Source organism: Apium graveolens, chromosome 4 (genome assembly GCF_009905375.1).
Source record: "Apium graveolens cultivar Ventura chromosome 4, ASM990537v1, whole genome shotgun sequence".
Lineage (NCBI taxonomy): Eukaryota > Viridiplantae > Streptophyta > Magnoliopsida > Apiales > Apiaceae > Apium > Apium graveolens.
The window spans coordinates 269,395,306-269,402,164 of record NC_133650.1 but is presented as its reverse complement, the minus strand read 5'-3'; the positions used below and the strand labels follow the sequence as shown (position 1 = coordinate 269,402,164).

Below are 6,859 nucleotides of genomic sequence, written 5' to 3'. Positions count from 1 at the left end.
GATCAGAATACTCACACTGCTAGAAATAATGTCTGCGACATCAACCCTTTAATATCGGTTAGAAATGTCACTATGTGAATAGCAATTTTAACATTGGTCATTTCAAAACCGATGTTAAAGGGGTTGTAAGACATCACTATCTTAACTAGCCGATGTTTGTTATCATTTTTTAAAAAATTAAAAATGCCTCACTTTTTTCTTTCCCCCGTTAATAAACCAAAAAGTTCCCCCTTTAACAATTTTTTTATTCTCAATTTTCCCCCTTAGATCAAAAACGTTTCCCTCCCTCTCATTCTCTCTTCTCTCTCACTCACAGCCTCTCTTCTCTCTCACTCTCTCGTCTCTCTTCTCATCTCTCACAGTCGCTCTCCTCTATCATCTCTCACTGTCTCTCTTCTCACTCACTTTCTCTAAACCTAAAACCCCTATTTATATAAATTAAACTCGATTAATTCATAAATCGAGCTCGATTGGTACAAACCTATTTTACTTTTTCCAATCTATTCTCATGTTTACCTAATTTTCTTGATTTTGTTTATCTACTCACCTTCATTTATTCATTATTTGTTGTCATTTTAGTCCTGGATTTGTTTTGTCTAATGGGGGTATTTTGCGTGTGGATGGAGAAGTGCGGAAAGTGACTAAGAGAGTTTTGGATTTTGATCAGGATTTTGATGATGTGAATGATGGAGGTGCGGAAAAGGGAGATGGGAAGGAGGGGAAGGTGAAGGTTAGTAAGTCGGAGAAGAAGCAGATTAGTGAAGGTGAGAGTAGTGAGAAGAAAGAGAAGAAGAGAGTGAAGGGTTCATCCGAGGAGGTTAACCAAGGAGGAAACTCCTTGATAACCTCGACTACGTAGTTTTGTTTAATTGTACTGCGGGATTTTATTGCACAGAAGGTGTTTGATGAAATGCTCAAGAGAAAAAGTGCAACAATGAGCAGCATCATAATAATAAGAGGTATGAAGAAGAGGTGGTTTTTAAAAGAGGTGTAAAAAGAAGGTGGAGTAGAATTGGTGAATTGCAGGGAGGACTCGCTCCTGCTGATAACGAATCTGATCCCACTAGGTAACATTTTCGTAAACAGTGTAATGTATCTATCTTATTATCAATTTTTTATAGTCTTCTGATTATCAGGTAATGTGTTTTGTATGATTCTGTTAAGTAGTTTATATTTACTGAATATCATATCATGGAGGGCTTAACTTGTAAAATTGGTTGACTTTTAATAGTACTTTCCTACCATATTATCATAATTTGACTTGTTTCTTTGTTTAAAAATAGTCCTACTGGATTTTATTCGGTGATGCTTATTGTCTGTTTCTGACTTCCATGGTGGTTTGAAGATGTTGAGATTTTTAGTAGATGTATGTGCTCAACGGTGTGGTGATCTTTCTTCTGGTTCGTGATGCTTTTAATAACACCGCTGTGGAACATGTTTCCTGCAGTTATGATAATGTACGGTTCTTGGTTTTTATTGCGTGTATTTTGTATTGGTATATTTTGTGTTTGGTAGAAAAAAATGTATGGCTTGCTTACTACGTGATAGTTTGGGTCATTTCCCTAGATTATGAGTTCATGATATTTTAGACCATTTTAATAAAAAATGTAATACAAATGGGAAGAGAACATTAATCATTTAAAATTGATAAAATAATCAAATAGTAGTTGAACACTGCCAGGTCTGCCCTTTGTTATCTATACTAATTCACTTCCTGATTATATATCTAATTTACTAACTCCAAATCAATTTTTTTACATTTTTTTTTGGAAAATTAATTCCACCAAATGAATAAAGATTGAAGGTTGATGATGATTGTAGGGAAATGGTGAGACGAGAGGCAGGGCAATTTTGCAAGTTAAGCTATGGAAGAGCAACCTTTTGTTGTTGGTCAAGAGTTCCCTGATGTCAAGTCCTTTAGGCATGGAATTAAAGAAGGTGCAATTGCACAACATTTTGAGCTTCGCTTTGTTATTGTTGTTGTTGAGCTGACTCTACACCCCCCGTTATGTCTTCTAATAAATGCCCTGCTATTTTCCTAGGTACATTTGCCTATTAAGGCTTCCTGTCCCCTCCAATATTCAAGTTTCTCAATCAATATATGTGTTTTTAGTTTTTAGTATGTAGTTTTATTTACTTTAATTTTTACTTTGGATTCTTGTTTTATGTTTAATGAACCCCAGAATCGGAATCTCCATGTTAGTCATGGTGCTGCTCATGTACGGGAGAAACACAGATTCATCATACCTAATTGGAACTATATACTGCTAACATTACGAAATTCTGTTGTAAATTTATAGATAAGGAATAATCAAGGGGAAGCCTTACGATTACGTTAATTGGACCATGCTCCGCAAGCCACATACTTTCTAATAAAGTATCAACCAATTTTTATGAGCTTGTTGTATCATTAAATGTTACTGAATCTTGTTTTATAGTCCTGAACTTTTTTAATATTCTATAGAATTTAATTAACTCTTTTTTTGACAACTTCTTCATTGAAAACCAATAGCTCTTTACTTCAGGTTTTTTTTTACCAATTCTGTTTGTTACTAAATCTTTATGTGCTTCATTTCTGTATGTCAGTAGATAATACTTCATTCCCATTGAAGCCTCAGAAACACAGAGTCACTTCTATTCAGGTGAATAAAGCAATTCCTAGAGCAAAAAATGGGAGGTTCAGCCCTTGTCTTCATTCGGATGGCAGAAATTGAAGACATATGTTCGGATGCTGCAAAATGGCTTCAACAGTTCCCTCCGTCGCAAAAAAGGTATATATACTGTTCTTCTTTAAGTTCCGTTCTCCTTTTCAATTTCAATACATTAACTACTTTGGATTTTGTATATAATAATTGCATTTGTACCACTTAGCGCTAATGGCCTTTAAAGCCCGATTGAGCCTGCAAGTGGTGGTTGTTAAGTGTATTTCGGTATCTCATGGCTAGTTATAACCTATATATGTAAACTTAAAAAACTAGGATCATTATTAATATATATGAATATAGGAGCACAACTATTTGAACCTTATTTGCTGTGATTCGAGAAAAAAGATATGTGTATGAGAAAAGCACAAATATAGCCAGTTCAACCATATGGTTGGTAAGTCCACTGTGCTAAACTGCAGAGTCTACTTCTAATTTGTTATCTGTTAATACGGTATCACATGTGAGATATAATTTATATCTTACTTATGGCTCATATAACTATTTTTCACATAATATTACTTTCAGACCTTTTTAAGTTTCTATGAAATAAAATTTGATAACACAACATAAAGGTATGTACGAGAAGAAACATGATTTCTGAACGAACTTTTTGTTTTTTGTTTATGACAGTTATTTCTAATGTTGCCTATGAGTTTTGCTATGAGAACAAGAATTGCACTGGGTTTCAGCCAAGGGAATCTTGTACTTACATACGGAAGCAGATCATCCTAAGGTCCATGCTCCTCTGTTTCTTTTTATTATTTTATGTCTCTGTTTTTCTCTACAAATGGTTAAGAATTAGAAAATTAGTTTCAAAAAATATGCACTAAAAAAAATTAAACAATGTCTACATGTGAAAAGGTTGAACTATATCCAATGAATTTAAGGTGATCTTGATTGGTAATGTAGTGCATTGAGTTTGGTTGATTATATCTCTTCTCTGTCACTTAGAATCAGTGATGTTCCATTGTTTCTTCAACTTACCTGTTCTTAATCTGCTCAAGTCCTATTAGTGATTGTCCAAGTCCTGTTGATACTAGGTTTTATTTTTTGATTTATTTACTTTGTTCCAGGATGATGGCATTATCAAAAAGCACACTGCAACAGATGAACTAATGTCATGTGACCCTGCGTACTTGTCAAGGGTAAATTTGTTCTCCCAATTTTCAGCAGTTCCTTGTTAAAACACATACATTATTGTGTTTAACTAAAGTACGCTTTCAATCAGGTTGGGAAGGAGCGAGCGCCAAGGCTAGACTTTGATGACTATGATCCTGTTCCTCAGAAGTTCAGCATGTGAAGTGGCAGAGACTTGTATTATGCGTAAAGGGATAGAAAACGTGTTGCAATAACATTTTGTTAATCACTGGTGGAGATCCTAATGTTTCGGATGCATATATATTTAATGGACTTCCTGGACCTTTGTACAACTGCTCCTCAAAAGGTACTCACGGAATACATTAGCATGGATATGATATAGAAACCTAACAAAAATTCTCAAAAAAATTCATGTGTTCTAATTCTTTTTAGCTTCATCTGCAGACACATTCAAGTTAAAGATGAATCCAGGAAAAACATATCTCCTCCGATTTATCAATGTTGCACTCAATGATGAACTCTTTTTTGGCATCGCAAACCATAGTCTTACAGTAGTTGAAGCAGATGTGATTTCTGTGATATTAGAATGAATTTTCGTATGTTTGTATATGCTTTTTTGTTAACAGTAATTATATTACTAACATTATTAATGACATTATCATTTTTTTTTATTATTATTTTTTTAAATGCTTCTTTTGTCTATGGTTTATATCACTTTCCACCCATGAATCTATGGAATGAAAATGATGTCTAAAATGTTAAAACACATTGATGTCAAAAGTAAAATCGATGTCAAAAGTAAAATTTTATATGAAAATAATTAAAATAAACCAATGTCTTTCACTGCAATGCACAACAGTTCCATTGAAAAATGATGTTAAATAAGAACTTTGACTTCGCTACATGAAGGAAAACCGATATAATATATAACATATAACATCGTATCTTGGAAGAGAATTGATGTATAAGGTCCTATTTAACATCGCTTCCAAAGACCAACCGATGTACTATAGAATTTAAGACATCATTTTTTTTAAGAATTTGATGTCTATCAGTTAAAAGTTCTTCCATGTTATATGTTTATAGTGCTTTTTAACTTCCTAAATACCATTTTTCACAATCTAGTTTTAACATGTTATTAAAAAAAAGGCTAATTATACATCAGTTTGCTCAGAAAACCGATGTCTATGTTAAGTTTTAACATCGGCTAAAAACCGATGTTAAAGACCCCTAACTTTCTCTACACATGCGAAGATATCGGTTTGAAAAAAAAGACATCGGTTTATAACCGATGTCTAAGGGCATTTTTCTAGTAGTGTCAGCAGGATCTTTTGGAGCATAATGAGTTGGTATGACCATGTCTCCATCTGTAGATTCCTCAACTCTTACCATAGGAATGAAGGGTCCATTCTTGAGAATCTGAATATAGAATGGATTGGCCATCTTGATAAACAACATCATTTTCTTTTTCCAAAGAGTGTAGTTAGCTTTGTCAAAGGTAGGAATTTTGATGCTACTGATTTTCTGTGTATTCATTCTTCCAAGATCTTGAATCTGTTTACTTTCATATTTTGCTCTTATACCACTTGTTAGGTAATGAATCACACACATAGGGGGTGAATGTGTTTTTCTGATTTTAGGCTTTTCTTGAAAGTTAATGGTGGAACAAAGTAAATTAAATCTTGTATAGAAAAGTGTTCATGCAGAATTTAAACTTTCATAATATAAAGAACACAAATCTTCAAAACTCACTTAATTTTTATATTAAAAATTAAGACTATTTTGCTACAAAATTTCTAAGCTCTTTGATGTTAAAGAGCTCAGCTTCTTCTTGAGAGTGATACAAGAGATTTGATTTAAATTGTTACTTCTAACTAGAGGATCAGTGTTAACTTTATAACTCAGTTAATTGTTGGTTTACACAGTGGATAATAAACATGCTATTAGCTTTTCTAAACTGTCACTTGTCATTTCTATTTATAGAAAAGTAGATCTTCTATTTCTGGCTTAACATATCTTTAACATCCCGTGTTTACTTAAATCTTCCTCTGTCAGTTAATCTTTTCCATTGATCTTGTACACTCTTCAAGCTGCTTTTTGTAGACTTGTCAATCCAGCTATTGGATTGTTTGTTTATTATTTATCTTGGATATTGAACTGATCTACAATTCTGTACTTTGAGACTGTACTTCGAGATCTCCAGTTTGAATTAATAGAACACTTGACATCTCGATAAGTACATAGGCTTATCAAGATCTCTAGCATTCCATATTGAGTTTGACTTGTAGAGGTCTTCAGATTGTCGAGATCTCTAGTCTTCACATCTTCATTGTGACTTATCGATAACTCTGAGTTCTCTAGTGAAGGAATGACTTATCGATATCTCCAATCTTCAGTTCTTTAAATTGGCTTGTCGATATCTTCTTGAGTTCTCGAGTAGCTTTCCTGACTTCTCCACTCCCGGTGGATATTGCTCATCCGTCGAGTAGATATATAGCTCATCCGTCGAGTAGATATGTAGCTCATCCGTTGAGTAGATATATAGCTCATCCGTCGAGTAGATATTGCTCATCCGTCGAGTAGATATTGCTCATCTATCAAGTAGATATTGCTTATCCGTCGGGTACTTTCTGGAGTTCTCGAATGACTTCTCTATAACATTAAATCTGTGACTTGTAGAGATCTTGACTTAAAATATTTTTCTCCAAACAGATTTATTCAATTCCAAGCTTCTTCAAAATTCTTCTGAGGCATGATCTTCTCGATCTTCTTCCAGATAGAATCCTTAGGCTTGATACTGTTTTAGGAAAAAGACTCCAGTCCGCTCCTTTGCATTTTTAAAGACTTTAAGTGTTCCAAATACAAAATACAAATTTAGATAACAATATAACTTACTTAGGGTTGAAAAATTGTCTTAGTTTTGTTGAAGTACAGGCATGTCTTTTATAACAAATTGCTGAAGCATAAACAAGACAAATGAAATTAATGGCACGAAGGCCCCCAAATAGCACGCCCGAAGGTAGTTAAGACTTAAACAAGCCCAAAGGCAAAAGTAT

General features: G+C 33.7%; 1 long non-coding RNA gene across 9 annotated transcripts; it reads left to right on the top strand.

The window, feature by feature from the left end:
* The first annotated feature begins 268 nt into the window (after window positions 1–268).
* Window positions 269–4,456, top strand: LOC141720969 (uncharacterized). 9 transcript variants are annotated; one of them, XR_012574619.1, is made up of 8 exons: window positions 269–1,067; window positions 1,346–1,457; window positions 1,822–1,938; window positions 2,590–2,771; window positions 3,336–3,438; window positions 3,779–3,850; window positions 3,934–4,149; window positions 4,248–4,456. It is a non-coding gene; the product is annotated as an uncharacterized LOC141720969 (long non-coding RNA). The 9 variants fall into 9 exon arrangements; XR_012574618.1 differs by having other exon boundaries at window positions 2,587–2,771; XR_012574617.1 differs by having other exon boundaries at window positions 1,822–2,042; window positions 2,643–2,771.
* Window positions 4,457–6,859: the final 2,403 nt, after the last annotated feature.